An 11,592-nucleotide genomic window follows, 5' to 3' on the forward strand; every position below is an offset into this window, starting at 1 on the left:
ACAACTACAACTCCCAGCATGTCCGGACAGCCAGGTCCACATTTGTTGCAGATTTTGGGGTAGTCAAAATCCACAAAAATTCTGCAGCATTTGAGTCCTGTGTGAATATATACAAATCCTGAATCCTTTCAGTCGTAAGTGAATTTGCAGATTTGTTGAAGATTTCCCTATATAACTTCAATGGGAAAGTCAAAATCTGCAACAAATTTGCAATAAAGTTGCAGCGGTTCAGTTGTAAGGGAATGGCAGATACGTTGCAGATCTATTGTGGATTTTTCCAATTAACTTGGAAGGTAGGAAGCCAAAATTCACAAAAAATCTGCACCATATTACCCCTGAACGTGCTCTTGGGGCTCATTCATACCAGAAGAATTAATGTAAAACTTGCAGTGTGTTTCCCACTGAAGGCTGGAAAGGGGGCGGGCTCCCAGCCCACAGCAAATTTTTGACAGTGGGATCTCCGCTGCGGAAAAACCACCGCAGACTCCACCGAAGTCAATAGGGTCTGCGGCGGATTTATTAACAGCGGAAATCCGATGCCGAAAGTTGTCTGCGGACAACCCACAGAGAGCCCGCCCCCGTTTAAACTTGCAGCGGGAAACGCGCTGTGATTTTCAAAGTAAATCGACTTGTGTGAATGAGCCCCAAAGCCTTTACCTTTAGGCACAAAAATACTAAATAAATCCTGTTTGTCATTGCACTAATTCACAGTATCTTCCTTGTCTATATAGGTGACTCCCTACCAGCAACATACATTAATATGTGTTAAGTCATTTGTAAAAAATTTCCATTTATATCAATGTTTCACAACCAGGGTGCCTCCAGCTGTTGCAAAATTACAACTCCCAGCATGCCAGGACACCCAAATGCTGTCTGGGTTTACTGGGAGTTGAAGTTTGGAAACGTCTAGAAGCACTCTGGTTGGAAAACACTGCCCTAGAGGCTGCAGACCCCAGGAATCCACCTGCAGCCTGTGTTAACATTCCTTGAAAGCCCAGTAACAAGCTGTCTTCAGCACCTAGGCTGACTTGGGCCAAACTAAAAAACCTGGACTGGCCACAAAGGGAATGAACGTCCCACTACCAACCTGCCTGTCATTCCATAAAAATCTAGGCCTTTAAAAATCTAGGGATTACTTACTATTCCCAGCTTTTCCTGAATGAGACATTCAGTGCTTCCTGAAACTTGGTAGATATGTACCTTGTGGAAAAATAGTAATCCAAAACCACCACTCCTGTCACTGTCAATGCTCTAGTTACCACTCCTGTCACAATCAACGCTCTAGTTACCACTCCTGTAACTGTCGGCACTCTATTCACCACTCCTGTCACTGTCAATGCTCTAGTCACCACTCCTGTCACAATCAACTCTCTAGTCACCACTCCTGTCACAATCAACTCTCTAGTCACCACTCCTGTCACAATCAACGCTCTAGTCACCACTCCTGTCACAATCAACGCTGTAGTCATCACTCCTGTCACAATCAACGCTCTAGTCATCACTCCTGTCACAATCAACTCTCTAGTCACCACTCCTGTCACAATCAACGCTCTAGTCACCACTCCTGTCACAATCAACGCTGTAGTCATCACTCCTGTCACAATCAACGCTCTAGTCATCACTCCTGTCACAATCAATGCTCTATTTACCACTCCTGTCACAATCAACACTCTAGTCATCACTCCTGTCACAATCAACGCTCTAGTCACCACTCCTGTCACTGTCGGCACTCTAGTCCCCACTCCTGTCACAATCAACACTCTAGTCACCACTCCTGTCACAATCAACACTCTAGTCATCACTCCTGTCACTGTCAATGTTCTAGTCCTGTCACAATCAACGCTCTAGTCACCACTCCTGTCACTGTCAATGCTCTAGTCACCACTCCTGTCACTGTAAATGCTGTAGTCACCACTTCTGTCACTGTCAACGCTCTGGTTACCACTCCTGTCACTGTCAATGCTGTAGTCACTATTCCTGTCACAATCAATGCTCTAGTCACCACTCCTGTCACTGTCAATGCTCTAGTCATCACTCCTGTCACTGTCAATGTTCTAGTCCTGTCACAATCAACGCTCTAGTCACCACTCCTGTCACTGTCAATGCTCTAGTCACCACTCCTGTCACTGTAAATGCTGTAGTCACCACTCCTGTCACTGTCAATGCTCTAGTCACCACTCCTGTCACTGTCAATGCTCTAGTCACCACTCCTGTCACTGTCAATGCTCTAGTCACCACTCCTGTCACTGTAAATGCTGTAGTCACCACTTCTGTCACTGTCAACGCTCTGGTTACCACTCCTGTCACTGTCAATGCTGTAGTCACTATTCCTGTCACAATCAATGCTCTAGTCACCACTCCTGTCACTGTCAATGCTCTAGTCACCACTCCTGTCACTGTAAATGCTGTAGTCACCACTTCTGTCACTGTCAACGCTCTGGTTACCACTCCTGTCACTGTCAATGCAGTAGTCACTATTCCTGTCACTGTCAACGCTCTAGTTACCACTCCTGTCACTGTCGGCACTCTAGTCACCACTTCTGTCACTGTCAGTGATGCAGTTACCACTCCTGTCACAATCAACACTCTAGTCATCACTCCTGTCACTGTCAATGCTGTAGTCACCACTCCTGTCACTGTCAATGCTGTAGTCACCACTTCTGTCACTGTCAATGCTGAAGTCACTACTCCTGTCACTGTCAATGTTCTAGTTACCACTCCTGTCACTGTTAATGCTCTAGTTACCACTCCTATCACTCTCAATGCTCTAGTCACCACTCCTGTCACTGTCAACTCTCTAGTCATCACTACTGTCACTGTCAATGCTGTAGTCACTACTCCTGTCACTGTCAATGTTCTAGTTACCACTCCTGTCACTGTTAATGCTCTAGTTACCACTCCTGTCACTGTCAACTCTCTAGTCATCACTACTGTCACTGTCAATGCTGTATTCACCACTCCTGTCACTGTCAATACTCTAGTTACCACTCCTGTCACTGTCAATGCTCTAGATACCACTCCTGTCCCTGTCAATGCTGTAGTCACTACTCCTGTCACTGTCATCGCTCTAGTCACCACTCCTGTCACTGTCGGCACTCTAGTCACCACTCCTGTCACTGTCAACACTCTAGTCATCACTCCTGTCACTGTCAATGCTGTAGTCACTACTCCTGTCACTGTCAATGTTCTAGTTACCACTCCTGTCACTGTTAATGCTCTAGTTACCACTCCTGTCACTGTCAACTCTCTAGTCATCACTACTGTCACTGTCAATGCTGTATTCACCACTCCTGTCACTGTCAATACTCTAGTTACCACTCCTGTCACTGTCAATGCTCTAGATACCACTCCTGTCCCTGTCAATGCTGTAGTCACTACTCCTGTCACTGTCAACACTCTAGTTACCACTCCTGTCACTGTCGATGTTCTAGTCACCACTCCTGTCACTGTTGATACTCTAGTTACCACTCCTGTCACTGTCAATGCTCTAGATACCACTCCTGTCCCTGTCAATGCTGTAGTCACTACTCCTGTCACTGTCAACACTCTAGTTACCACTCCTGTCACTGTCAATGTTCTAGTCACCACTCCTGTCACTGTTAACACTCTGGTTACCACTCCTGTCACTGTCAATGCTGTAGTCACTACTCCTGTCACTGTCAATGCTCTAGTTCCCACTCCTGTCACTGTCAATGCTCTGGTTACCACTCCTGTCACTGTCAATGCTCTAGATACCACTCCTGTCACTGGTAATACTGTAGTCACTACTCTTGTCACTGTCTACACTCTAGTTACCACTACTGTCACTGTCAGCACTCCAGTCACCACTCCTGTCACTGTCAACACTCTAGTCATCACTCCTGTCACCGTCAACGCTCTAGATACCACTCCTGTCACTGTCATTGCTGTAGTCACTACTCCTGTCACTGTCAATGCTCTAGTTAACACTCCTGTCACTATCAATGCTCTAGTTACCACTCCTGTCACTGTCAACTTTCTAATCTTCACTCCTGTCTCTGTCAACACTATAGTCATCACTCCTGTCACTGTCAACACTCTAGTTACCACTCCTGTCACTGTCAACTTTCTAGTCATCACTCCTGTCACTGTCGGCACTCTAGTCACTACTCCTGTCGCTGTCAAAACTTTAGTCATCACTCCTGTCACTGTCAATGCTGTAGTCACTACTCCTGTCACTGTCAACGCTCTAGTTACCACTCCTGTCACTGTCAATGTTGTAGTCACCACTTCTGTCACTGTCAACACTCTTGTTACCCCTCCTGTCACTGTCAATGCTCTATTCATTACTCCTGTCACTGTCAACACTTTAGTCACCACTCCTGTCACTACCAACACTCTTGCCACCATTCCTGTCACTGTCAATGCTCTAGTTACCACTCCTGTCATTGTCAACACTCTTGTTACCACTCCTGTCACTGTCAGCACTGTAGTCATCACTCCTGTCACTGTCAGCACTGTAGTCATCACTCCTGTCACTGTCAGCACTGCAGTCACCACTCCTGTCACTGTCAGTACTGCAGTCACCACTCCTGTCACTGTCAGCACTGTAGTCACCAGTCCTGTCACTGTCAGCACTGTAGTCATCACTCCTGTCACTGTCAGCACTGTAGTCATCACTCCTGTCACTGTCAGCACTGCAGTCACCAGTCCTGTCACTGTCAGCACTGTAGTCATCACTCCTGTCACTGTCAGCACTGCAGTCATCACTCCTGTCACTGTCAGCACTGTAGTGATCACTCCTGTCACTGTCAGCACTGTAGTCATCAGTTCTGTCACTGTCAGCACTGTAGTCATCACTCCTGTCACTGTCAGCACTGTAGTCATCACTCCTGTCACTGTTAGCACTGTAGTCATCACTCCTGTCACTGTCAGCACTGTAGTCATCACTCCTGTCACTGTCAGCACTGTAGTCATCACTCCTGTCACTGTCAGCACTGTAGTCATCACTCCTGTCACTGTCAGTACTGCAGTCACCAGTCCTGTCACTGTCAGCACTGTAGTCATCACTCCTGTCACTGTCAGCACTGTAGTCATCACTCCTGTCACTGTCAGCACTGCAGTCACCAGTCCTGTCACTGTCAGCACTGTAGTCATCACTCCTGTCACTGTCAGCACTGCAGTCATCACTCCTGTCACTGTCAGCACTGCAGTCATCACTTCTGTCACTGTCAGCACTGCAGTCACCAGTCCTGTCACTGTCAGCACTGTAGTCATCACTCCTGTCACTGTCGGTACTGCAGTCACCAGTCCTGTCACTGTCAGCACTGTAGTCATCACTCCTGTCACTGTCAGCACTGTAGTCATCACTCCTGTCACTGTCAGCACTGTAGTCATCACTCCTGTCACTGTCAGCACTGTAGTCATCACTCCTGTCACTGTCAGCACGGCAGTCACCAGTCCTGTCACTGTCAGCACTGTAGTCATCACTCCTGTCACTGTCAGCACTGTAGTCATCACTCCTGTCACTGTCAGCACTGTAGTCATCACTCCTGTCACTGTCAGCACGGCAGTCACCAGTCCTGTCACTGTCAGCGCGGCAGTCACCAGTCCTGTCACTGTCAGCACAAGACACACAGAGATTACAACATCCAGACCAATGCAATATCATGACCAATGATGTTACTCCAGTTGTATCTTGGTAAAGGATACCTTTATGACAAATAAACAGCAAATTAATCCCAAATTAACCAATTTCCTATACTTCCTAAAATTTCATCCAAACAGTAAATACAAAAAGTGGCGGCCATCGTGTCCTTCAATGATGTTGATTCTGCGCCTATAAGGATAGAAAGTTGAGCGCAGGAAGCTGGAGATGGAGTGAAAGGTTGTAATTGCAGAAGGAGACAGATGTAGGGGGCTCTGGATGTGAGGGGAGGGGGCGGCAGATGATAGTGAGGGGGATTAACCTGAGGGAACACAAGACAGCACAGTGCAGATTACACAGGGGAACTGAGACACAGGAGATTGAGAGAGAGGGAGGTGGAGACGGAAATGGTACAGCTGGGGGGAAAGACAACTGGGCATGGGAGATAGGGGGCAGACATAGGGAGAGAGATGCAAAACAACATGGGAAGGTGGAGATACAGAAGAAAATGGAAACACTTTGGGCACAAAGAGACCGGTTGTTGCAGAAATATACAAGTTTATGGTGTTGTCTTGAATTGAAGAGTAAAAAGACAATTACATTTTTCGAGGTGAAAATCTATAGAAAACTCGTCTGAAAATCTATTCAGCTGCACAGATAATAGAGGGATAGATAGATAGATAGATATGAGATAGATAGATAGATAGATATGAGATAGATAGATATGAGATAGATAGATAGATAGATATGAGAGATAGATAGATAGATAGATATGAGATAGATAGATAGATAGATATGAGATAGATAGATAGATAGATAGATAGATATGAGATAGATATATAGATATGAGATAGATATATAGATAGATAGATATGAGATAGATAGATATGAGATAGATAGATATGAGATAGATATGAGATAGATAGATATGAGATAGATATGAGATAGATAGATGATTGATATGAGATAGATATGATATAGATATGAGATAGATAGATAGATGATAGATATGAGATAGATAGATATGAGATAGATATGAAATAGATAGATATGAGATAGATAGATAGATATGAGATAGATAGATATGAGATAGATAGATAAATATGAGATAGATAGATATGAGACAGATAGATAGATATGAGATAGATAGATATGAGATAGATAGATATGAGATAGATAGATGTGAGATAGATATGAGATAGATAGATATGAGATAGATAGATATGAGATAGATATGAGATAGATAGATAGATAGATAGATAGATATGAGATAGATAGATATGAGATAGATAGATAGATAGATTGAGCAGTTTGATCTTTTGCCGACCATTATTAAAATGTCATATCTATAAACAGTGGAATTTTAAATATAACATTCTACATTTAGATTTATATCCATGCTTAACGTTGGAATTTTTAACAACAATCAGTCTGATCTTTACCGACCATCATCACGATGTCATATTTCCAAATACTGAATTTTTTTAACGTATTATTTTAATTTTAATTCTATATCCATACTCAGTGTTCTGTTTTGTTACCCACAAGATATATTATTGTTAGGGGGAAGAGCTTTCCTGATATCTATAAAATAAGATTCTCTAACCTGGGACTACAAGAGCTATCACTTTGTAATATACTTCACCCTCCGAGCTGTAGGAATATATTATGTTTGCTACAAGTGCAAATACATAAAACCACACTAGTGGATGCAGAGCATAGACAGCAGTGGTCTTCAACCTGTGGCTCTCCAGCTGTTGCAAAACTACAGCTCCCAGCATGCCCGGACAGTTTTCAATAGCTGGACAGTGAAGACCACTGATAAATAAAATAGCGCAGGAACCAAAATATTTCTTGACGTGTATTACGGTATATCAGTAGTTTTACGACAGAGATGTTATATTTATAAACATTTGAATTTTAAATGTATCATTATTATTATCTATTCTGAATGTTCTATTTCATTACACACTATATTACACTATTAATAATAGTTATTAATACATGTTATTGTGCTTGGTACATTAGTGGATGCAGCAGTGGCCTTCAACTTGTGGCTCTCCAGCTGTTGCAAAACTACAACTCCCAGCCATTGGCTGTCCGGGCATGCTGGGAGTTGTAGTTTTGCAACAGCTGGAGACACCCTGCTTGGAAAACACTGGTCAATAACCATGCGGACCTCCAGCTGTTGCAAAACTTCCACTCCCCGCATGTCTGGACAGCTAATGACTTTCCGGACATGCTAGGAGTTGTAGTTTTACAACAGCTAAAGGTCTACAATTTGAAGACCACTGTGCTAGTTTCTTGTATATGATGTACATGTTGGGAGTTTTAGTTCTGCAACAGCTGGAGGCACACTAGTTGGAAAACACTGGTCTATAGCCATGTGGACCTCCAGCTGTTGCAAAACTACAACACCCCGCATGTCCGGAAAGCCATTGGCTATCCAGGCATGCTGGGGGTTGTAGTTTTACAACAGCTGAAGGTCCACAATTTGGAGACCACTGTGCTAGTTTCTTGTATATGATGTACATGTTGGGAGTTGTAGTTTTGCAACAGTTGGAGGCACCCTGGTTGGAAGACACTGGTCAATAGCCATGTGGACCTCCAGCTGTTGCAAAACTACAACTCCCAGAATGCCCGTTGGCTGTTTGGGCATGCGGGGAGTTGTAGTTTTGCAACAGCTGGACAGTTTCAGGTTGAAGACCACCGATATACAGAATTGAGCAAGAACCGAATTACGTTATGAAGTATATTACAAAGTGGTAAGCTATATGGAGTAAGCCATTGGCTGTCTGGGCATGCTGGGAGTTGTAGTCTTGCAACAGCTGGACAGCCTCAGGTTGAAGACCACCGATATACAGAATAGCGCAAGAACCGAATTATTTCTTGAAGTATAATACACATTTACAATATATAGAGTAATTTATGGAAATTGAAGATCTGGTAACCTGACTCATAGGATCTCATAGGAAATGTGCAAAAGTACCGCACAGAACATAGAGTTGTAGCTTGAAAGAACAACCCAGAAGTAAGAGAACATCAAAAGGATATAGTCCTGGGATGACGGATTTTTATACACCGCATCAATATCCTTTGAATTTGGATGCATTTATTTCCAGAAGGCCGCTACTATTCGATACCCCCAATGAACTGTGCCATGGAATGTCAACTAGAAACAATTAAAGACTAAATAGCTTCTAAAAAGGAAAAATAATGATAAGGGCCTACAATTTCTGGAGGATTCCGGGTTAGTCGGCATATGATGGGGTGGGGGATAGACTGGAATACATATTAGGCTTGGGAGATAAACACTTCAAGGGATTAGACGGCAATGGAAGACAGCTTGAAAGAGAGGCAAGACGGGAGCGGTGAAGGGAATGGGATGAGATGTGTAGCAGAAGAAGAGGGATATGGGGGAAATCAGATGTAAGAGACAGCGGAGGAAGTGGAACGGGATGAGAAGTGGAGTGTCAGGATGAGAAAAGTGCGAGGAGATCACAGTGCAAAGAGGAAACGAGGCTGCAGCCGACACTAAGGAGGGAACGGAGATTTAACCCTTGCCGCTTATACCTCTCGCCACACCTGACGCCACGACATATGATGTAATTATTGATTGTTCATATCGAGATAAAATTGATTAAAAAAAAATGCTGCGAAACGGACTCGGCGGTTGTTGTACCAGTCCTGCTGCAGGTGGGACATAGATAGCTAGGGGTGTGGTCAGGTAGCGATGATGTCAACATGCAGGAAACCCTACTTGGCATCAGCAGTGACATCACAGGATATGACAAGCCAGAGGTAAATAGTGTTTGCTATTCCGTATCGAGGTAAACAGAGATCAGGGGAAAAACTAAAAGACTTTATGTGGACCTATTTTAGGTAGTTATAAGGAGCCCTCCAGGCCCAGACGTTCTACATTGGTGCTACCTTACACTATGTGTATCCTATTAGCACATCCCTGGCTGCATTTCAGGGCAAGGCTAAGGGAGGCAGAAGGTCTGGGCATGACCAATAAGAAAGCCAATAGAGATATCCCCATGGGGATTTTTTGCTAAAACAGAAAAACACAGTGAAGGACAGTGTGCAAGCCTGTGTACCGGCAATAGAGGGGATTAAACATAACACCCTGCAAACACTTAAGAGCCAAGGGCCCTCACAATGTATTGCTATGGATTTTAGGGTCTGCACTCTGCTTAAGGGGGATAGATGTAGCCTAAAAACAAGCAACGCAAATGGAAGCGGTACTGGGGGATTGGAAAGGTTAACAATGCCCCTCACCCTATGTGTTCTGCAAACCCCACTCGTATGGCTATGGCCAGTACCGCTGCATCCACTGTCAACATGGGAGCTTAGATGCAACCCCCATCATCTGAAATGTCAGTCCCCCCAACCTTAGACACCATGCATCAAGTCTTACCTGTACTCCTGTGTGCAATATTCAACACGGTTCCTCTCACCCACTCCAGTCTTCCTTCTTCTATGTCTTCAGGTAAAAACCGGCTGTATCACCCCCCCTTTCTTTAGTCGCCACCACCACCACCTCCTTCTCTCCACCTCTCCTCCCCCTCTCCTCCTTCTGCAGCGTTACAGAGGTCTCTTTCTTTCACTCCTTTTACCTCCTCCAGCCCACCCTAGTATAATCTGTTAGGGTGTCCCCCTTCGTTCTCCCCCCACCCCCTATATCCCACTCTGGTTGATGATGGAGAGCAGAGATGCTGTGACTGTGGCTGGTGCTGATGCAGGATCTATGTGCTCTGCCTCCCCACAGAGGAGAACGAGAGAGGAGGGGGGAGGAGTGGAAGAGCAGGGCTGGAATCCTGCGGGGATGGGGATCTAGGACACAGGATCTGGAGCTGTCTGTATATACACAATCCAGCATGCACTAACTTCTCATGGACACCATGCACAGACATATCAACACAGATCCACTGAGGAGTTCATTGTATTTATGCGGTGAATGCAGTATCATTGCCATATGCAGCCTCAGTCCAAAGAAAAAAATATGTATCCCAGATATGGGCACTCCATACAATCTTTAGCATGTCATATATTTTCTATTATATCAGCTCTTGCTATCTGGATAATGGATGGACCTTGTAAGGCAACGACTTAAAGGGGTACTCCGCTGCTAGACATTGTGGTAGAGGGGTGTGTGGTGCAGGGCAGATGGCATTAACCCCTTGTATTCGTGACGCCAGGACATGGTTTAGCCTATAACCACCCCAAGGTATACCGCTGGATCCTGGGCTAAGCACGGGAGCAATAAAGACTCCGACGCCAAGTTACGGACAGCGGTAGCTTTACTGAGGGTAGACAGATGGTAAAGTCTATACAGTTCAGCCAGGGCCCAAGGAGGTGACCAGTAACACAGAGACCTTAAGGGCTTGCTGGGACTTGTAGTAGGACTGGACAATTGAATGCAGACCACGCTGACTTGACAGATGACAGGGACTGACTTGACTCATAAAGCTGTGAGTTTATCTTACTTGACTTGATGGTGGCTGCAGGACTGGACTTTGAGATCTCCAACACTCGGGACACACACACTAGACACGACTGCACTGGACCTCAGCTTAGCTGAAGAGCAGAGCTCAAAGAGAACGAAGCTAGCTCCACTCAGTGCTTATATGGGGAGACTAGCAGGGAGCCCATAGGTCATTCTTGGGATCACCTGGTCACTGGTACCTCCTGGGTAACAATCACATGACATATCATATAGTATAACTCTTAAAGCAACATTACATTTTATAACACTTTATAGGGTAAAACATATTTACAATGGGGAAACAAGGCAGGGGGCCTTGGGGACACTGAAGGAGGCTGCCTTACAGGACAGTAGGAGCATGGGGTAACACCTCCCGTACTGGGCCACCACAAACTCCCCCTCTTAATTTAAATCATCCTCGACGCCCAGTCCTGAAGGGGGGGAGGACTGAAGTGGCCACTGAGGCCTAGTGACAGTTCCTGGGGCATTTATGCACAAT

The 11,592-nt window shown here is 45.0% G+C and overlaps 1 protein-coding gene across 1 annotated transcript in view; it reads right to left on the reverse strand.

Moving 5' to 3' along the window:
* DLGAP4 (DLG associated protein 4) overlaps positions 1-10,226 on the reverse strand; it is a 201,823-nt gene extending 191,597 nt beyond the window's left edge. Inside the window, exon 1 of the mRNA XM_056549957.1 lies at positions 10,026-10,226. The gene's annotated coding sequence lies outside the window, so the exon portion shown is untranslated. The remainder of the gene's footprint in view (positions 1-10,025) is intronic.
* Positions 10,227-11,592: the final 1,366 nt, after the last annotated feature.

This window comes from Hyla sarda, chromosome 13, assembly GCF_029499605.1.
Source record: "Hyla sarda isolate aHylSar1 chromosome 13, aHylSar1.hap1, whole genome shotgun sequence".
Classification (NCBI taxonomy): domain Eukaryota; kingdom Metazoa; phylum Chordata; class Amphibia; order Anura; family Hylidae; genus Hyla; species Hyla sarda.